The sequence below is a fragment of the Chlorocebus sabaeus genome, chromosome 24 (genome assembly GCF_047675955.1).
Source record: "Chlorocebus sabaeus isolate Y175 chromosome 24, mChlSab1.0.hap1, whole genome shotgun sequence".
Lineage (NCBI taxonomy): Eukaryota > Metazoa > Chordata > Mammalia > Primates > Cercopithecidae > Chlorocebus > Chlorocebus sabaeus.
The window spans coordinates 73074739-73097608 of record NC_132927.1 but is presented as its reverse complement, the minus strand read 5'-3'; positions in this window follow the sequence as shown (position 1 = coordinate 73097608).

Here is a 22870-nt window from a genome sequence, read left to right as displayed (position 1 = left end):
TCTGAAATACATGTGCAGGATGTGCAGGTGTGTTACATAGGTAAACTTGTGCCATAGTGGTTTGCTGCACCTAGCAACACATCACCTAGGTATTAAGCCTCGCATGCATTAGCTATTTATCCTGATAATAGTTTTCCATACACAATGACCAATTAGAAAATATAATAGGAAAAAAATCCTGTTCACAAAAAACAAAAAACAATAACATACTGACAAATATGTAGGAAGAAACTTGACAAAACATGTGCACATTCTATTTTTTAAAAACACTAAAAGCTTTTCTCAATGATATAAGAAAGCTTTAAAAAATCAAGAGCATACCATTTTTAGATGGTGTATGCCACTATAAAGATGTCAGTATTCCTCAAATTCACTTTTAAATGTTATGTATTCCCAATAAAAAGTTTATAGAACTTGATAAAGTGATTTTCAAGTCCATCTGTTTGAGTCCAAGAAGAATAAAAACATCAAACATCTTACATGTTCTAGTAGCCTAAGTACTAGAAACAGACACAGAAACAGACAAATAGATCAATGAAATAAGAGAGAATACAAAAAACAACCATTGGATAAATGACAATTTTGTTGGTGGTAAAGATGGCATCTTACGTTGGTGGAGAGCACAGACTATTCGAGAAATAACCTTGAGATAATTGGCCCTCCATTTAGAAACAATTTTAGAACTTTACCTCACACCATATACAATAATAGATTCTAGTTAAATCAAATAGCTAAGAATAAAATTTTAAACTATAAAAGTGTGTGAATAAAAGATAGGGGAAGATTCTCTAGAATGCCAAGTGAGCAAGACCTCCCTCAGCAAGGCGCAAAAGAAGCCATAAAGTGGCAGATCTCAAATCTTTCCCTCTGTTCCAGCCACATTCCTAGCAGTTCCTGGACATTGCAGGCATGCTCAGCTCTTGCTGTTCCCTAGGCCTGGTTGTTCTTCCCCCAAGCCTCTGTTTCAATGTTATTTTGTAAATGAGGCCTTTCCTGACCCTTTTCGAAAAATAGGCTTGGCTGGGTACCATGGCTCATGCCTGTAATCCCAGTGCTTTGGGAGGCTGAGACAGGAGGATTGCTTGAGGCCAGGAGTTAAAGATCAGCCCAGGCAACACTGTGAGACCCCTACTCTACAAAAATAAAATAAAATAAAATTAGCCAGGCTTGGTGGTGCACACCTGTAGTCTTAGCTACTCAGGAGGCTGAAGTGGGAGGATCACTTGAGCCCAGGAGTTCAAGGATCCAGTGAGCTATGATTGTGCCACTGCACTCTAGCCTGAGCAGAAGAGCAAGACCCTGTCTTCAAAAAACAAAAAAATAGGCTTTAAAAGTAAAGTAAGCCTCTACTGCAATTCTGTGCTGAAATATAGCTCTACAGGAACATGGTGGAATCAGGGGTTTTCTTGTTGGAAACATCTAATAGATTAGTTTGTCTCACAACACATTTAGGTCCTGAAGTCTCTCTGCAACCTGTGCTTAAATGCTTCCAATGTCAGGGAAAGCATTATCCTCCAGGAGGATCTGTTCTATCAATCTATCCACCAACCCATCCGTCATCCACCCATCCATCCATCTATCCATTCATCTGTCCAGCCATCTGTCCAACAGCCCATTCATCCTTCCTTCCATCCATTCCTTCATTCGCTACCTCCTCATCCTTCCATCCATCTTTCCATTTATCCATCCATCTACCCACTCATTCATCCACAGCAGCATTACACAAACATTTACAGAGCATGTATTATGCACCAGTCATAGTGGTAGGCACTGGAGTTTTTGAATTGAATATATCATGGTCAGGCTGTCAAGGACTTCAGAGTCTTGTGCATATAAACAAATAAGAGTAACACATTATGACAAGAGCTGCAATAGAGTTCCTTTTCAATTGCTGTGGAAGAATGGAGGTAATAACTTCTGGGGGTGTCAGAGAAGGTTCCCAGCAGGGAAAGCACATTAGCCAGGAGCTGAAGAATGTCTAAGAGATATCCTCCAAGCAGAGAAGGGAAGAAAGGCATTATAGATGGCGGGAAAAGAAACAGGATGCAAACATGTATACACATGAGAGCTTCATAAAATTGCAAATAGGAGGGCAGGACAGGGAATGCATGAGATGGGGGAGAGTGAGGCAGGAAGAGAGGCATCAGGCAGTGTGCCTGGAAAGGCGACAAGAGATGGATTCTGAAAATCTTTGCAAATCTTGCTTAGGTTAAAGTTTTGGTGAGTAGAACATTCTCTAGAAATCTCCGTAAAAAAAATATGCAAAGAATCCCCATGATGTTCTTACATTAATCTGTGCTGCTGGCTTGGGCTTAGATGCAGCTTTGCAGAATATATTTTTTAAAGTTTCATTATGCCACTGTACATCAAAATAGGCCAATATAAATTATAATACGGTCATGCCAATAGGACTTGCAAACACAATATTTTAAGTTTATATTGCATTCCAAGACCCATAAAAATTATTCCGAATGGCTGTTTGCTTTTTGAAGCCAAATGAAAAGGTATTTGCAATTTGATTATTAACAAATCAAATCACTGATATAATATTGGATTCGGTACATCTCAAACTGACTGAGAGTGAAAAATCCTCAGTGGTCAATTATGTAGCATGGCTGGTTTATAGTTTCCTGTGTGTCATTGAGAATAAGCACCACAGCCAACTCAGATTTTATTTTGATTTATTTTAACCATTTCTCTACTCTGAGAATTTCTCTCCTAGCCTCTAGCAGGCATAGCAGCTTTGCCCTAACTGACATTGGTGTGGGAATGACCTGTTGGATAGTTGACTAAGTGAACAGATTAAGGGGTGGATGCCTAGGTGAATGAATGAATAAATCGAACGAAGCATTGTCACATGGAGGAGGGAATTTGTACCACTTACACTGCACTCCAGATTGGAATAACCGGAATCTCAAGAACCGAGTTGCTTTCACAGTGGAAAGAGTGCTGGTTTTCTGACCCGCAGCATGTGGTAGCCCTTATTTTTGATATTGCTTTGTGGTTTTGCTCTGTGTCCTTGACTAATATAAAAGTTCCCTTTTTTAGATATGTTTAAAGCCTTTGGTGAATAATAAAGAAAGAAAAAATAATATGTCTTCCAGTAAAATTGATCATTCTAGATTGAGCCTCCTGTGCAGTGTCTCTGATCCCTCTGCAGGTTCAGGGGAAACGTCCTCCTTCCAGCAAAGATATCTCTGTCCTGCCTCAGTAGGATGTGCTTTTGTTTTTAAGACAGTCTCTTCTCACTCACTTCAATGTGAGACCTTCATTCCTGAGAATTCTCGGGTGACCTAAACTCTGCTAATGTGCAGAAATGCATGACTCCAGAAAACACAGGATACATGTCTCCTGTTGAGAGGTCACTCCGTTTTGCCTTCTGATCAGAAACCTTGTGTTTTAGTTCCCTTCCTCTCTATGAAAAGGATTTGGGTTTGGGGCAGTCACACCTTGTCCTGCTCAGTTTTGAGCCATCTCCAGATGGCTACTGGTGCAAACAGGCCCCCGCTCCCAGGTAGACACTGCTTCTGTGATAGCTTTCACAAGTTTCTTGCTATGCTGTTTTCAAACCTGAGCCTTACAATGAGTTGGGCAGGACAAACTTTAGGAAAGTTATGTGTCTTATACAGGGTCACAGAAACGGACATCTACTTGTGTCTATCCAGTGTCCATTTCCCCTCAGAATAGATATTTCCCTTAGATATTTTTTTTTTATGGAATCTCTCTCTGTTGCCAGGCTGGAGTGCTATGGCACAATCTCAGCTCACTGCCACCTCCGCCTCCCAGGTTCAAGCGATTGTCCTGCCTCAGCCTCCCGAGTAGCTGGGACTACAGGAGCATGCCACCACGCCCAGCTAATTTTTGTATTTTTAGTAGAGATGGGGTTTCACCATGTTGGCCAGCGTGGTCTCAATCTCTTGACCTCATGATCTGCCCGCCTTGGCCTCCCAAAGTGCTGGGATGACAGGCGTGAGCCACTGCATCCGGCCTACAGATCTTCCTAAGAGATATCTTCGCCCACACTCAGGACTTGATTTGGGCAGAGCTCATGCCCATTCCATCTTGGAGGGGTAGAGAATGTGCCTTCCATACCCCTCCCTTCTGATCACATCAGGAACGTTTCAAAAAAGAGCCTGTTAGCAGCCAATGAAGTGTCTTTCCAGGACTTTTGTTGAAAGCAGTGAGCAAGAGTAGGTTTGTTCACTGGCATTGCTGGAAGCAGGGGCGAAACCAGTCTGGGAGTTCTCGGGGACAGCCAGTGGAGAGAGGTGGTTTAGAAAAGAAGCCAGCACAAGAGAGCAAGACATGAGACAGGGAAAAAACAACACCCAGAGATAGTCTTTGAGCTCCTGGATCCAGCAATGCCTGAAACTAAATCTCCCTGGACTGTTACATTATATACGTATTCTGATTCTTCAAATGATCCATCTCAAAATACAGTGGTGTAAAACAGTCATTCATGATTATCTGCATGGTTCTGTGGGTTGATGAGCTCAACTAGGTGGTCTTGCTCAGGGTTGTTGACACTATTGTGTTCAGATGCCAATCAAGCTGGATGAACTGGGGACTGGCCAGGCATCACTCTCCATGTGGCCTCCCACATGGCTCATGTGGACTTCCTCATAGCACAGAGGTCTCAGGAGAGCAGGACTTCTACTTAGTGTCTGGCTTTCCCCAGAGGGGGTGTTCCGAGGGAACAAGGTGAGAGCTGCAACTTCTGCCTGGGAGGCCAGCAGCGTTATTTCCATGGGGTACCAGCAAGTCTCAGGGCCAACCCAGATCCAAGGGGAGGAAGCTACACAAGGGCATGTATACGGAAGACATGAGTCACTGAGAAGCTGCCTTTGGAGACCCGCTGCCATGATATGCCAGCCAATACATTCACTTTGACGCCCGCAAAGTTAGGTTTCTGCCACTTGCAACCACAAGCAAGTTTGCCACTCACGGCCAGAACCACAGCCTAGGTTAGGATGCAGCCCTGCTCTCCTGTCTCCCTCTCCAGCCCAATTCAGTTGCCACTTCTTCGTGCACCCTCCTCCATCCTCTTCCCCATACGAGAATTATTCTCTTCCTTCTTGAAATCCAAAGCTCTGCTGGAAATCAGTAGAAAGAACTGAACAAACCTGAGTCATCAATGAGGCTCCACACTCTACTAAGGAAAGTTAAGCTGGGGAAACTGAGACCCAGAGAGGCAACACCAAAGTCACTCAACAAGTTTCTGGATTCAGGGAAGCACACAGAGCCCTTATCACATTCTCTGTCATAGAATGGATATTATGTACATAGCTGATTCTCTGCACTGGACTGTAAACTCCTGATAAGCAGGGATTGTGCTGCTTCCTCTCTGTATCCCCCACCACACCTTGGATGGGGTTTTAACAGGGGACAGCTGCAGAACTTGTTTGCTGAAGCAATTTTTACCTCAGGACCTTCCCAAGTCTGCTCTGCCCAAAGCTATCATCCAGTTTCTGGGGAGCCATCTCTCAGCCCCCCACTAGAAAGTAAGGGCAGGAAGGACAAAAGGCAGCATGATGCAGCAAAAAAGCAGCACACAGGCTTGGCATCAGACAGGCCTGCATTCTATTTTTTATTTTATTTTATTTATTTTTTTGGAGACGGAGTCTCACTTTGTTGCCGAGGCTGGAGTGCAGTGGCGCGATCTTGGCTCACTGCAACCTCCGCATCACGGATTCAAGTGATTCCCCTGCCTCAGCCTCCTGAGTAGCTAGGGTTATAGGTGCACGCCACCATGCCCAGCTAATTTTTGTATTTTTAGTAGAGATGGGGGTTTCACCATGTTGACCAGGCTGGTCTCGAACTCCTGAACTCAGGCGATCTGCTTGCCTCGGTCTCCCAGAGTGCTGGGATGACAAGTGTGAGCCATGGCACCCGGCCAGGCCTGCATTCTAATACAGGCTCTGCCAATTGCCAGGTGAACCTCCATTTTCTTACCTGTAAAATGGGACGTGATAATTATGCCTGCCTCCTGGCCATGTGTCTGTGCCATGCAACAATGTATGCAAAAGGGCTTTGAGATTCTAATAAGCTACACACACGCAGGGGGTTGGTATCATTAATAAAATCGGATGCACAGAAGCCCGTGTGCTGACTGGGCTGGGGAGGGGATGGAGGGGCACCACAGCCCAGATCCCCAGAAGAGCTGCCCCCTCTGCCTTCCCTTCTTGCCCAACCCACAGCTTTTTCCAGGCCCAGGGAAGAGCAATGGCACCAAGAGCTGCCCATCACAGCCCAAGGCCAAGGAGAGCCTGAGTCCCCCTCAGATTTCTGCTCCCCCTGCAGATTTCCACCCATTATTAGCCCCAAGTGGGGAAAGAGACATGACTAATCGTGCCCACAGTTGCCTCCTGGCATGGACAATTAGCCACCTGCAACTAATTCTGAGGCACCCAGAGGCTAATTGCATCTGCCAGACCCCATGGGCGTGCGTGCGTGTGTGTGTGTGTGTGTGTGTGTGTGTGTATTCTTGAGCTACCAGTGGGCACCAAAACAGAGGCTGTTAAGATGAGTGGGTATGATTGCATTTAACACTCACCAAGAGCCTGCTGGCCCCTGAACACAAAGGAACCAGGGCATGGCATTGTCCTTCCCTATGGAGGAGGGACAAAGGAGGCTTTCATTGGTGAATGAGCAGAGCACATCCCCTAGCTGGTGAGCCTGCTCTGACTCCCTCTCGGGGTGGAGGGACTGACTTCAGGGTGGCCACTGCCATCAGAACTACGTGCCCCAGGGTTCCGGAAAGATGCCATCCTGGACCCTCCTCTAAACCCCTCTCCTCCCTTCAGAGCTCTGAGCATGCTCTACTTTGATGCAGATATGTTGGCCGGTATGCCTTCCCCTCTCTCTGGCTCAGGGTTGGGCACACAGTAGGTGTTGAGAAAATGTGTGTGGATGAATAAATGAGTGAGTAAATGAATGAATGACACCTGCTGCCTCCATCAGGGCATCCTGGTTTCAGCCTGTTTTGTTAGGGCACCCTGGCATATGCCTTCTCATTTCATGCCCATCCTCACCCCCAGCATGCAGAGACTTCCAGGGGGTTTGGCTCTCTGGGGAAACACTGACACCTGCCCCGATTCCAGCCTGCACCTGCATTGTTGATCTGGACGCAGGCCGAGTGCCTGACCTTCACCTCCAAGCCTTGCTTTCGCTCCCGCTCCTGCAGCAGCTGCTCCCCCTGGCTGCTGAGGACTCTGGGCCCCATCTAGAGACTTCCAGCTGGAATTCCCAATCCTTGGCTCCACATCCATCTCCTTTGCATCTGCTTAGGAGGCAGGCCTGCCCTGGCTGCTCCCATGGGACTTAATCTTCTCAGGCCACCTCCCCTGACCCCCTGTGGGGCAGATGGAGACTATCCCCTCTGAGCCACTTGAGCCTATCCCTGCCCAGGCCTCCATCTGGCCCCATTCCACTCCCCCACAGAGCCCTTTGCCTAATGTGGCTCAGTTGTTTGCAGAGGATTCTTAGGGCTGGCAGCAGGGAAGTGGCTGTTAAGGTCAAAGTAGACCACTGCTGTGATAAACTCCCACCTCTCAGAGGCTTCCCACAATAACACACAATGTAGGCCTTTCACAGTGACTCACACCTGTAATTCTGCAATTTAGGAGGCCAAGGTGGGAGGATCGCTCGAGCCCAGACCAGTTTGAACAATGTAGTGAGACCCCATCTCTACAGTTTTTTTTTTTTAATAAGAAATAAATAACACACAACACAGCTCAACATGGGTGGGTGAGGGTATTCTGCTCCATGCAGTGATCCCACCAGCCAGGACTCCTCCATCTGGGGCTCAGAGTCCCGCACTGCCCCATCTGCATTCAGCAGGCAGATGAAGGACAAGGGAGTATGGAGGATAACAGGGAGGTTTCCATGACCTTGTCGAGAAGGGGCATACCTCATCTCTCCCGCATTCCATTGCACTCAGTCATATGGCGGCACCTAACTGCAAGGAAGCCTGGGACTTGTACTTCACTTATGTGCCCAGGAGGAAAAATGAACAGCTCACTGGTCTCTGACACTCCCCACCTAGGATCTTGAATATAAAGCAAAGAAAATGAGCGATTAGATATTTCCTCTGTGAAACACCACGACGTGGTATCCAAACTCCCTGTCTCATTCCTTGGCCTTCCCTCTCCCCACTTTCACACCCTGTATATACTCCAGCCACTTCAAAACCAGTGGGTTAGGACCCCGAAGCTGCCCCCAGGCTGTTGGAAAGGTCTGTGGTTTGCTTATTTCATTTCCTCTGCCTCGGGTGTCTTCTCCATGTCCCCCACACTCTACTCGACCTTCAAGACCCCCCTCAAGGGCATACTTCCCTGCAGAACCCTCCCCAGCCTCCTTCCCAGAAGAGGTGGCAGCCCGCTCACTCTGCCACCATCGTGCCCTGCACCTGCCCACACACACTTTCTTCTCCACGGTCCACCTGCATGCGTTGAATTGTGTCCCCCAAAAAGATATATCCAAATCCTGACCCCTGGTACCAGTGAATGTGACCAAGTTTGGAAATAGGGTCTTTGCAGATGTAATTACATTGAGCATCTCAAGATGAGATCATCCTGGATCTAGGACTTGTGCCCTTGTAAGAGAAAGGAGAGGGAGATGTAACACAGAGACCCAGGAAGGCCCAGGGAGAAGGTCCTGTGAAGATGGAGGTAGAGGTGGGAGTGACACAGCGCGAGGCAGGAACACCGAGGACTCCCGGCAGCCACTAGAAGCCAGGAGGGAAGTGTGGGGCAGATTCTCCCACAGGCCCCTTAAAGCAGCAGGCCCCCATATTTTTGGCACCAGGGACTGGTTTCATGGAGGACAATTTTTTCACAGACTGAGTAGGGGGATGGTTTTGGGATGATTCAAGTACATTCCATTTATTGGGCACTTTCGTTCCATTGTAACATACAATAATTATACAACTCAGCATCATGTAGAATCAGTGGGAGCCCTGAGCTTGTTCTCTTGCAACTAGATGGTCCCATCTGGGGGTGATGGAAGATAGTGACAGGTCATCAGGTACTAGATTCTCATAAGGAATGTGCAACCTAGATCCCTCAAATGCACAGATCACAACAGGGTCCACACTCCTGTAAGAATCTAACGCCGCCGCTGATCTGACAGGAGGCGGAGCTCAGGCAGTAATGGTAGCGATAGGGAGTGGCTGTAACTACGGATGAAACTTCCCTCACTAGCCTGGCACTCACCTCCTGCTGGGCCGCCCAGTTCCTAACAGGCCATGGACACGCTCTGGCCCATGGCCTGAGGGCTGGGGACGCCTGCCTTAAAGAACCAGCCCTGCCGACACCTTAATTTCAGACTTTTGGCCTCCATGACTGTGAGAGAACAAATTTCTGTTGTGTTAAGCCACCAGATGTGTGGCGATTTGTTACAGCAGTTCTGTGAGTCAAATACACCTCTCATGTGGCCTCTGACCACTGAAAGCCAGCTGCGGATGTTACATCCGGAGCCACAGCTCCAACGTTTTGAGAAGCCAGGCAGGTGATGCAACTATGTGTAGGACCTAAGAGAATGCCTGGGCCTGTGTTGGGCATGAAAATACATGCCTCCCTGGAGAATGCTCACGTTTATTTTTGTTTAGAAAGGAAGAAAAAGTAAAAGATAGTGCTATGACAGTGAAACAAAACAGTGTTAGGAATTTGGCCTGTAGCTAGATGACCATATGTCCTTGTTTTCCTGAGACAACCCTGGATGATCCCTGTTGTGCCCGTGTAATTTTCCGTAGGCCCCTTGACCCTCAGAAGCATCCAGAGCGAACGGTGAACGACGGACTCACTCATGGGCCATGAGTTTTCTCCTGCCTTCAGAACAAGCACTCAGAAAAAATCCGCGTTACGCCACCTCCAGTCACGTCCCCGCCCCACTGAGAGTTTAGATGATTATTCAGCAAATATTCGCTCCGTCCTGACCCCAGTTCCATAGGAGGAACATTTTTCCCTCTCCAGCAGATGCAGGACTTGCCCGTGTGACCACTTTGGCCTCACGGTGGGCAGAGTGTGCTTCCCTGCTGCTACGTTTTGGTCCCAGCCCCAAAACTTGCTTTGGTTGATGGGATGTTAGCAGAGATCATTGAGCCGAACTGAAAAGCACTCGCACAAGTGAGACATACCCCTTACCCCTGTGGCATCACGCGGAGAGTTTCTCCCGGGTACTTGCTGCCCCTTTGTAAAATTTTATTTTATTTTTTAACTTTTTTTTTTTTTTTTCTTTTTGAGACGGAGTCTGGCTCTGTCGCCCAGGCTGGAGTGCAGTGGCCGGATCTCAGCTCACTGCAAGCTCCGCCTCCCGGGTTTACGCCATTCTCCTGCCTCAGCCTCCCAAGTAGCTGGGACTACAGGCGCCCGCCACCTCGCCCGGCTAGTTTTTTTGTATTTTTAGTAGAGACGGGGTTTCACCGTGTTCGCCAGGATGGTCTCGATCTCCTGACCTCGTGATCCGCCCGTCTCGGCCTCCCAAAGTGCTGGGATTACAGGCTTGAGCTTAAGTGTGGGGTACATGTGCAGGCCTGTTATGTAGGTAAACTACATGTTGCAGGGGGTTGGTGTACAGATTATTTTACCACCCAGGTACTAAGCATAATACTCAACAGGTAGTTTTTCAATCCTCACCCTCCTGCCACCCTCCACCCCCAAGTAGGCCCTGGTGTCTGTTGTTCCCTTCTTTGTGTCCATATGTACTCAGTGTTAGCTCCTACTTATAAGTGAGAACATGTAGCATTTGGTTTTCTGTTCCTGCACTAGTTCACTTAGGATAATGACCTCCAGTTGCAATCATGTTGCTGTAAAGGACGTGATCGCATTCTTTTTCATGGCTGCATAGTATTCCACGGTGTATACGTAACACATTTGCTTTATCCAGTCCACCGTTAATGGGCATTTAGCTTGATTCCATGTCTCTGCTCTTGTGAATAGTGTTGCGATGAACATACAGGTGCATCTGTCTTTACAGTAGAACAATTTACATTCCTTTGGGTATATACTCAGTAATGGGATTGCTGGGTCAAATGGTAACTCTGTTTTAGTACTTTGAGAAATCACCAAACCATTTTCTACAATGGCTGAACTAATATGCATCCCCACCAGCAATATATAAGCATTCCTTTCCTCTGCAACTTTGCCAGCATCTGTTATCTTTTGACTTTTAGATAATAACTTGCTGCCCCTTTAACCTGGACCCTGGGATGAACACCCTTGGAGTAGATCTGAGCCCAGTCCTCAGAGAGAAGCCAAACCCAGCCAAGTCCTGCTTACAACAGCTGAACCCCCACCAACCTGCAGAGGTATGTGAGAAAAACAAACGCATATTGTGGTATGTCCCTGAGGATCTGTGATTGTTTGTCACCCAGCAACAGCTGACTTATATAGCCACACGCTACCATCTGATCCCACTGTGTTTGTGTTCACTCCCAATTTCCTGAGTTCCAATTCCAGACTCCAGGCCCTGACTTCAGTAAGGGTCTCGTGCCTCTCCACCCAGGTAGGACCTTGGCTGATCTCTCCATCCCACCCCTGGGGAGGCCTCCTCATGTCAGACTTCAGCAGTGGGGCAGAGGGGTGGGGAGGAGATCTGGAAAATTACAGGATTTCTCTTGTTGTACTGTATTAAATTAATGACATGTCTGCAAACCTTCTAAGCCAGCACTGTCCAACAGAAAGAGAATGTGAGCCAGGCATATAATCTAAAATTTTCCAGTAGCCACCTTAAAAAGTAAAGAAGAGGCCAGGTGTAGCGGCTTACACCTGTAGTCCCAGCACTTTGGGAGACTGCAAGGCAGGGAATCACTTGAAGCCAGGAGTTCAAGGCCAGTCTGGGCAATAAAGTGAGATCCTGTCTCTACAAAATATTAACAAATTAGCTGGGCATGACGGTGCACACCTGTAGTCCCAGCCATAAAGAGACTGTGGTGGGAGGATTGCTTGAGCCCAGGAACCAGAGGCTGCAGTGAGCTATGATCGCGCCACTGCACTCCAGCCTGGGTGACAGAGTGAGATCCTGTCTCAAAAATAAATAAATAAATAATTAGTTAAGAAATAATGATAGTATTTTTTTTAAATAAAAAGAAAGTGAAATTAATTCTAATAATACATTAAATTTAGCCCAAATATTATTTCAACATGTAACCAACATTAATTATTTAAATTATTGTATGTTTCTAATATATAATAAATATGCATTATTTAACAGACATTTTGCATTTCTTTTCATACTCAGCCCTTGAGGTCCAGTGTGTGTTTAACAGGCACAGCACGCCCCACTTCAGACCCGCCACATCTCAGTGCTTAACAGCCACATGTGGCTTACGGCTACCACACTGGACAGAGCAGCTCTGAATAATGGAAGGCAGAACTCCATGTCACCAGTGCGTAACGTGGTGCCTGGCACACCGGGGGCACTCAGTAAATAATTCCTGAATGGATGAATGATAAACACATAGGCGTTGCTTTAAAGCTGAGAACAGGTGGGCAGACCTGTTATCCATGGGGGGGAAAAAAACACCTACGGCTTAGACCAATCAAATTTTCAATATAACGGATGGTGGTGTTTTGGGAGGTCACGTTGGCTGGTGCTGTGTCTGCGCCCTAAGCAGACTTGCTCAAAGGGGTCATATGCGATGCAAATATAATCTCAGATAGCATTTCCCAAACTTGTCTGACCACCGCATGTTATTTAAATTGTTCTTTTTTTTTTTTTTTTGGTCAGGATGCCAATAGAGGCTCATGTGATACTGTTTAAATTAAAGCAGACAGAAAAAAAAAGTGGTCCCAGAGTTGAATTAATTGCTGTAAGAAATGATCAAAATTTGATTCATATGCTTAATATAAAGTAAACATTGAATAATTGCACCAATAAATGTTAAAATCATGAGATAAAATGCATAACAAAGACCGGCAATTGTCAAATAGAAACACACACAGCTTGGCAGTGAGAGGCAAAATATACAACCTGCTGCCGAACCTCACGCTTCCGGCCTAAGGTGACTTGTCAGGGGACTTCCTATTGTCAGGTGCAGGAGACCCTTTCCCAAAGGAAGACCAGAACTTAAAAATAAAAACTACGACCAGCCTGGCCAACATGGTGAAACCCCGTCTCTACGAAAAATACAAACATTAGCTGGGTGTGGTGGCGCACACCTGTGATCCCAGCTACTCAGGAGGCTGAGGCAGGAGAATCGCTTGAACCTGGGAGGCGGAGGTTGCAGTGAGCCAAGATCACACCACCGTACACCAGCCAGGGCGACAGAGTGAGACTCTGTCTCAAAAATAAAATAAAATAAAACTAATAAAAACTACTACTAGTCGCCGGGCGCGGTGGCTCACGCCTGTAATCCCAGCACTTTGGGAGGCCGAGACGGGCGGATCACGAGGTCAGCAGATCGAGACCATCCTCGCTAACACGGTGAAACCCCGTCTCTACTAAAAATACGAAAAACTAGCCGGGCGTAGTGGCGGGCGCCTGTAGTCCCAGCTACTTGGGAGGCTGAGGCAGGAGAATGGCGAGAACCCGGGAGGCGGAGCTTGCAGTGAGCCGAAATCGCGCCACCGCACTCCAGCCTGGGAGACTGAGCAAGACTCCGTCTCAAAAAAAAAAAAAAAACTACTACTAGTCAAAGACGTATCATGTGCCAGGCACTGTTCTAACTCTCTGAAGCTGATACCACAATCAGGGTCATTTTATGGATGAAGAAACTGAGTCACAAAGAGGTCAAGTAATTTCCAGGTCAGGTTGAACCTGGGGACTCTGGTTCCAGAGCTGGTGCTCTTAACTGTTATACCACACAGCCTCTTTTGTTAAATAATTAGAACCACTCTATACATTTTTTGCACTTTTCTAATGTACACTTTAAAATGAATTTAAGACAAACAATGCCACCAGCTGTGAGCGCTCCTGTCCTTTGGAACACCCGTGAACATCTCACGGAACCTTTGTGTGCCATGGAACGGAGTTTTGGAAATGGTGCTGGAGGGATATGTGCAAACTCTATTTAATATTGCCAGAAGCTATTTCAAACCATTTACTGATTGATTTCATCACTCCCCTTTCTCGCCACCCCTCTTTCCAGAAGAATATCTTACAATAAAAACAGAGTAAAATCAGAGCAAGCAGGGAGGTGTAATATTATAGGTAATGCTATAGAAATGAAGGCTGAAATCTTGTTCTGAGCTTCCCAACAGCTGGAGTCTGGTGTGAAGGCCGGCTGGCCATGGAGTTCTTACTGTCTTAGAGGTGGGACCAGCCCATGTGTCAAGAGAACCAATTTTTCTTGGCCCAGCGCCCTAGAATGCATTTGTCATAGAGACATTTGCATAAGTGGCATTGAGCAGTGTAATGAATTATATCCCCGATAGTCATTTTACAAAAAAAAAAAAAAATGCAGTGCTGTTCCTTGGATGGTTCTTGCATCACCGTGGAAACTTTGCTGAGGGCAAAATATTAAAGTTTTGCTTCACAAAAGCAATTCTAGAGGGGAAATCGAGTAACTCCAGCACCTTCATTCTAGACTAAAAAGGAAGCGGAAGTAATTCTGGAATTTCGGCTTAAGCTGCTTTCCAATCTGTTCGTCCATCTTTATGCCCGCAGCCTTCTTTGGCATTGTCTCCCAATACCCAGCTCTGAGCACCTCCTGTCTTGCTCAAAAGATTGCAACCATTCTGCAAGAATGTGGAAGAGACTACCTGGTCTGTTCTGTTTCTCTCCATGCACCAGCACATGATAGGTGCTCACTGAGTGTTTATTGCTGAATGAAGAAATCATTCAAAACTTAAAAATAAGGAAAAAAAGGTCTCACATCACTCCTGCCAACTTGCTGGTCCCCAAAGTCAATGTGTACTCGCCTTTCTCTGTGCCTTCCCTGGCCTGGCCCTGCTGTTAAAATCATACTCCGACGCCAACTCCTCTATGAAATTTCCCTCCTTGCCTCCCGCGGAAATGCGTACCATCTTCTCCATTCTCCCCGGCACCCAGCACAGACGGCTGCTTACCCGGGGCGGCAGGCAGCAACGGCTTTTAATGTCAGGAAGCCAGGCTTTGAGGGGCTCCGGTAAGTCACTTCAGCAAGCCTGAGCCTCGGTTTTCTTGTCTATAAAATGGCCAAGCGGGGATGAGGAGAGCTCTCTACGTTACAGAGAGCTACGAGAATGTGCATGCACCCAGCAGTGCCCCTCCAGCCTGCAGGTGGCTTTACAGCAAGGTACTCATCAGCCTCACCTCTCCATCACCAAAATGTCTAGCAGGGGCCTGGCTCAGAGGACTGAATCCATGCTGGCAGATTTAAATGCGAGGGGTACGATACATGTGCTTTACGGCTGGCATGCTAGGTCTCCAACCCAAATATTCTGGGCAATATTCATAAATATCTAGAATTAACTCCCAACACTTCACATTCTTTGATTTCATGGTTCTAAGAATAGAAATAACCTTTCAATTTTAAATAGAAATTGCGGAGCTGAAGACAAGTGACGAAAGTCTTCCAAGACATCCAGGCTCAACTGCAGAGTTCAGGCAGGGCACGGAACACCGAGGGGGAGGTCTGCTCAACACGTCTTTGAGCAGAGCCAGAGTTCCCGAGAGCAAGGTCTGAGGTGGGCTCCGCTGGAGGCAGGCACAGCCTGGGCAGAGATGATGATTAGCAATAAATGGAGAACACCTCAGGGGACCCTCCTACAGACAGTCTGTCACCCAGTGTTTTTACCATTCCATTTCGAAGTTTAATTAGATAATCACTTTCCAATGCCTAGATGCAATTAACCCCTTTAGAGCAGCCCTCGTTCACAGTCAACTTTCACAGGCCGCAGAAGCTGAAATGCCCATGACGAGCCTGAGCGTCGCAGATTTCAGGAAAACATTTCTCAAGGAGAAAAATAACTAACAAATATTTGTGGGTTTTAAAGAGAGAACTTCTTTCTTAAATGCCGGAAAGAAACCATTTCTCATCCAAGAGTTCAGCGTGAACCATCAGTCTCCTTCCTCGTATAAGCCCATGGACAGAACCATCATCAGGCGCAGCCAGGCTGAACTCTTCTGTTGAGGAAGAGAAAGGGGCTTTCAGCCTGTCCTTCAAGGCCACTTGCCCGGCCAGCTGCACACGCACCCCCCTCTCCCTTCCTTGCAGGATGCTGTGCTTGTCCCATTTGATTTAACACACTGGGAGAATGCAGATTCCCTATGGTCCTCCTTCACCCGTGTGATTCACAAACCCAAGACGGCAAAAGGCCAAACTGATTTCACAATGTCCCTGAACTTTCTTTTCTTTTCTTTTTTTAGAGATGGGGTCTCACTGTGTTGCCCAGGCTGGTCTCAATCTCCTGGCCTTAAGCAATCCTCCCACCTCCGCCTCCTGAGTAGCTAGGACTAGACGGGCACACCACCATGCTCAGCTTCCCTGGACTTTCAAAAGCAATTTGTTTATTTGCATGGTCTTTTAAAGCACTCCTATATTTCACGTGACCCTTCCACTATCCCCATGAGGTGGACAGGAAAGGGACTATTATTTCCATGTGACACACAACGACACTGACTCACAGACAGGCCAGATTCAATGTCTCACAGCTGGTAAGAGGCAGAGCAAGATTCCAACTTAGGGTCCCAGATATAGGCTCCCAGTCACACATTCTTTCCACTACGCTGTCTTTATTTATTCCACACCTACTATGTGCTAGGACCTGTGCTAGGCCCTGGGGATTCAGCACCTCACAGGTCACAGGAGCTGCCTATTCTCAATAGATTATGAAACTAATGGAGGAAGCAGACATAAAGCTGAAGCATGAGAGTCCAGTGAGAACCGGAAGCCCTGGAAGCCGCAGAATCCCAGCCCATGAGCCCAACCTGACACTGGGAAGCCAGGTGAATAACAGCAGAGCCAGGACTGGGGTGAGCAAGGCTGGAGGAGACACTCAGTCTGTGGGGTGTGCAAGTCCTGGCCCTGTGACTCATGGGCACACTGGAAAATATTTAATGACTGGCTCTGGGGGGAAACAGACCTGTTGTGTGGTGTCTACCCATTCCCACGGTGTAAATGTTTCCACAGCAGCTGATGTCAAGCTGCCAATGTGAAGTCACTGCAGGTTGGGAAGAGATGCACACGTGTGCTCCTGCAAGCTGGCACAAGCTGGTGCCAGCCAGTGGAGGCCAACTCCAGCATGTCACTGAAGTGACATCTAGAGCAGGGCCTGAAGGGCTAATCACAGGGTGGACACAAAAGATGAATTTGAGTTTGAGTGAGGCCAGAGGCAGAACTGAGGACAGGTTTTTACAGAGCTGTGCTGTCCAATACTGTACTCACTAACCATATGTGGCTGTTTGCTTTAGATTAAAATTTCTTACAATTAAAAATTCAGTTGTTTGGTGGCACTAGACACACTTCAGGGGCTCAATGGTTACCTGTGGCTAGTGGCAATCACATTGGACAGCACACATTTTAGAACATTTCCATCCTCATTGAATGTTCTATTAGCTAGCACTGTAGGGAAGGAGGGAGGGAGGATGAATTTTGAGCAAGAGAAAAGAATCTGTGACATGGAAGATGAAAGGTCAGCTAAAATAAGTTTCCTCAATATCTCAGTTTTACCAAGGATCAGCCTCAAATGAAGGATGCATTGAGTGAATGAAAGAAAGTTAAGATGTTGAGCTCCTCTACTGTGGTAAGCCTTTTCTATTCTATTCTCTTCTCTTCTCTTCTCTCTTCTTTCTCTTTCTCTTCTCTTTCTCTCTCTCTCTCCTTCCTTCCTTCCTTCTTTCCTCCTTTCTTCCTTTCCTCCTTTCCTTCCTCCCTTCCTCCCTTCCACCCTCCTTTCCTCCTTTCCTTTTCTTTCCTTCCCTTTTCTTTCTCTCTCTCTCTCTCTCTCTTTCTTTCTTTCTTTCTTTCTTTCTATCCGTCTTTCTTGTCAGGGTCTCACTCTGTCACCTAGGCTGGAGTGCCATGGCATAATCTTGGCTCACTGCAGCCTCGACCTCCTGGGCTCAAGCCATCCTCCCACCTCTGCCTCCCAAAGTGTTGGGACTACAGGCGTGAACCACCGCACCTGGCCCTGTAGTGAGATTCTTGCTGGGTGATCTGCTCCCTGCCCTTGAGGAATTTACAGCCCTGGTACACAGTAGGTGCTCAATACATGTGGCAAGCATTTTGGACCATCTCCGGGGCAGTGTTCCATGGAACATACTTTGGGATGCACCTGTCCAAACAGCCCTGTGTGAACGGGTGAAGCCCGGGGCTAAAGCTACTGCTTAGGTGCTCAGGTGCTCAGGTGCTGGCCCAAAGAGCATCTGGCTTGGGTTAAGACACCCATCGGGAAGTAGCTTTCTCTCCGAGAATGTACTGTGTATGTTTCTTGTTTCATCAGCATATAGGAGCATGGTGGTGATGATCACAGATACACTGCTTGGGTCAGCTGCTGAGGAAGCCAAGCCTGTGTTTAGCAGCTAAGGCAGCAGCAAGCCTTTGGTGGAGCCCAGCACTGCCCCACCTCATGGAGTGGGAGCCGGACTGGAACCTAGCTCCACTTTTCTCCAAAACCCATGCTCTGTCCCTACCCCCTACAACCTCACCTCTTGATCACTTCCATATCATTGTCCCTGTTCATCCGAGAACCTGGTTTCCTTCCCAGCAGTCCTCCTTACCTCACTTCCCGGAGCCCGTGTCACTTTCACAGCCACTCTAAAAAGGAAAAAGAAAGGTGGCTTTTATTCCATTCTAAAAGTAAAATCGCACTCTTTCAAGAAAATTAGAAGGTAAAAGAGAAGTGGCAAGATAAAGGAGGAAAAACTTTGCCCATAGTTCCAACCATACAGAGACAGGCACTGCGCAGGTATTTTCCATGCAACTTACTTTGTGTAGCATCTTTTTTGTGATCATGCTGTGGATTCAGCTTTGAATCCTGCTTTTCGTCTCAGCATGTGATCACCTGCACTCCCAGGTTACTGTACATGGTTCTCCACAGCAGCATCAATTTTAGGTGGCCGATGGACCCTGATTTACTTAAACTGTCCACTTTTATTGGACATTTAGGTTATTTCCAATTTCTCTTTCATGTATGGCAGCTTGGTTTACTTCTCCAGACACAAAACTTTTTCCATGTTTCAGATTATTTCTTTGGGATAGATTTTCAGCAGTGGAATTACTGGATCAAAGAGTATGTTATCTGGCTGGGCATGGTGGCTCACACCTATAATCCCAGCACTTTGGGAGGCTGAGGCGGGTGGATCGTCTGAAGCCAGGAGTTCGAGACCAGTCTGGCCAACGTGGCAAAACCCTGTCTCTTCTAAAAATACAAAAATTAGCCAGGGAGTGGCACATGCCTATAATCCCAGCTACTAGGGAGGCTGAGGTAGGAGAATCACTTGAACCTAGAGGGCAGATGTTGCAGTGAATGGAGATCTCGCCACTGCGCTCCAGGCTGGGCGACAGAGAAAGACTCCATCTCAGAAAAAAAAAAAAAAAAAAAAAAAAAAAACGGTATGATTATCTTAAAGGTTCTTAATACAGATTGCCACGTTTCTTTTTACCAATTTATACCCCCAAAGCTCTGTATGCATCCTGTCTTCTCTCCTCTCTCACCAGCCTTAGGTTTTATTGTAATCTTTCCTCACTTCATAGGTTCATGTACTAACTCATTGTTTTGATCTGAATTCCTTTCACTATTTTGGTGATGGAGCCTTCTCTCAAATACCAACAACCTTTGAAAAGTTTGGTGGCCACTAAAACTGGACACATTTTTAATAAAAGTGTGCCGGTTCCAAGGCTGCCCGATGGGCAGGGAAGACCCAAGGCTCTCCTGGAAAGTCCAAACTCTGGGAGCTTGGGGAGGATTCTCCGTGATCGCTGCCTCCTGGGCTCCGGTATCCTGTCCCCATCACCATTCCATTCCTACACTCACCTAATGCCACCTCTTGAATGAAGACAGTGAATTCCAAATGAACACCGATTTGTCTGTGTTTATAAAGCAAAGAAAAAACAAAAACAAGCCTGGCTGGAGTGAGCTGTAGAAGGCACCTGTGACCCTACAGACCAGAAGCTCAGGCAGCAACGTCCGGGGGAGACTAATTCCAAGACGTTGGATGTAAAAGAAGTGGCTTGCATTCTAGATGACTGTGCTAGAGGCCTGTGATTCTTCTGTGAAACTCCCTGGGGAGCAGGGGGCAGAAAGAATATAACAGAAATATGAAGCTGGAGGCTGAGAAACAGAAAAGGAGAGAAAAGGCAGGGCCTAGTGGCTCAGGCCTGTAATCCCAGCACTTTGGGAGGCCAAGGCAGGTGGATCACTTGGAGGCCAGGAGTTCGAGCCAGCCTGGCCAACACGGAAAAACTCCGTCTCTACTAAAAATACAAAAATTAGCCGGGCATGGTGGCGGGCGCCCAACAGTGAGAACTGGGATCGCGCCACTGCACTCCAGCCTGGAGGGAGGCTCTGTCTCGAAAAGAGAGAGAGAGGGAGATAGAGACAGACAGAGAGAGAGAGAGGGGGAGAGAGAGGGAGGGAAACAGGGAGGGGGGGAGAGAGAGAAGAAAAGGTTACAAAGAAGAAAAAAGACAAAAGGCAAGAATGCTGTAGGATGGGGAGAGGCAGAAAGAGGAAAGCGGAAGACAGAAATGGTGGTCCGCTGCTCTAAAATAAATTAAACAGGGAGAAAAGAGAGACTCAGGGGTATGTGGACAGAGAGTGGAATGGGGAGGCACAGGACGAGGGAGTCCCCCAGGCCGGAACAGGCCAAAAAGCCAGACCCCAGTCGAGGAGGGGGCGAGCCGAGGGGGCGGGGAGCAGACGGGAGAGAGGGCCTCGCCGAGCCTCGAACACGCAAGGAAAAGCAGCCCCGCCGCGCCACTTCCGGGGGCCCGGGCTTGGACCACTCGCCCCATGCCCAGGGTTCGGGGGCAACACCAGCGGGCGGCCGCAGCCAAGGAAGGGGCTCCCCAAAGTTTGCAATAAAATCACCCACGCCCGCCTCCATCTCGGAGGGACCTCGTGCAAATGCACGAGCCCGGGCGCTCCCTCGGTCCCTCGCCTGTCTCGTCCCCCTCGCCCCCTTCGTCCCCCAGCCTTTGCTGCAGCCGGGGCTGCTTCTCCCGCGGGCGGGTGGTGCTTGGCGGCGGCGGCGGCGTGTGAGCCAGCTCGAGGTAATCCCCGATAATGACGCTAGAGGGCGCGCAAGGGTTGCTGCGCCGCGCCGGGTCCGCGAGGAGCGGCGGGTAGAGACGCAAAAAGCGTAGGGTCTGCGGGTGTCGGGACGAGCAGTGGGGTGCTGGGGGCTGGACAGTGGGTGCTGCAGAGCCGGGTAGTGGGGTGGTGGAGGCGCTGGCCCCGATGGCTGATGGGAGGGTGCCATGCAGAGAGGTGTTGCGCACTTTATTTGGAGAGAGGTTGCCCCTGAATTAAATCTTTGCAAGACTGAAACAAGCCGGTGCAAAACTAAATGAGAGACAGGTGGAGGCAGGCAGGGCGGGCGATGCCCCGCACCTCGCTCCTTGGGTTACTGAACCCCCAAAACGGCTTAGAGGAAGAAATAGTCTGATCTCACCAGTACTCACCTCTCCACACACACACACACACACGTCCTTTCAGAATGGGGTTGGGCGGGGGACGTGGTGAACTTTAAAAGGCTTTTAAAGCAAAAAAAAAAAAAAAAAAAAAAAAAAGGTTTGCACGAGGCTGAGGTACTTGAAATGATTTTTGTGTTGCAAATTGCTATGCTTTTACTGAGGCGCTGATGAAAATAAATGAAGCTCCTCTCTCTCTTTTTGCTAATAAATGAAATGAAAAAAGCGCCATTATTATGCCACCTGCTTCTAATTCCTAATTGTGGTAACTTAATTCTCAGATTGTTGTTAGCTGCTTAATATCGCAGGCGCACAAGCAAAAATAAAAATAAAAATATCAGGGCCGTTTGGGTCTTTTTTGGCCGACGAGGTGGAAGGTGCTTGGACTCAGTTTTTTGTTTAGTTTGGTGACAGTTTCCACAGTGAAATGTGCGCACGGTATTGGAAGGGAGAAATCTTTATTCTCTTCAGCACCCCAAGGGGAGCTCAGAAGGAATAAAAAGGCTTCTGAGATGCTTAAAACCTAAATAAATAGTCCATGAAAAATGATCAGTGACAAGATCCATATTTTTTCCGTCCTGAAATAGAATGGTGCATATTTTCTATAAAAGAAGAAAACATTAATTTTTATAAGCTGGTTCCTAAATGCCGTCTATGAACCTCTGAACCACACAGCTCCCAGCCTGTGCATTGTAGCTGGGTCCCCCGGCTGAAAAACCTTTCTTTTGGGTGTGTCACAGATGACAGGTAAACTCCTTCCCAGTCATTATTTCCAGGCCCTCCAGTCTGGGGAGGTGGAGATGGCGATGGGGCGGGGCCGGGCGGGGGCGGGGTGGGGGAGAGACTCTGATTTAAAATTTCTCCCAGGCAAATAGAAATTGCCAGACTGAATCACAATTTTGCCAAAGTCAAGAGCTATATTTAGCTTCTTCTCTTATTTTCCATTAAAACCAAGATTTTTTGTTTGTTTTCCATGGGCTCTCTTATTGTTGGGAAGTTTCGGAGTATCAAAGGTGTTAGGAGAGTGTGAGAGAGCCCCAAAGAATTACAAATTCAGGAGAGAAAATGCCATATTTCTCTGGTACAATTATGAAAGGATTGAATATTGCCTTACGCTGTAACACATTTTTTTTTTTCTTCTCTAGTTCTAGGCAAACAGCTAAACAAACACGTAAGAATAATAAGCATTTAATCAAGAACAATTTGTCACGATGTCGCTAGTCAACAAGACAGAACTACCTTCTGTGAAACCGAATGAAATCAACTTATACTTCATGCCCTGGCCTCCTTGGCCTTTGAGTTTTTCACAAGAGATGC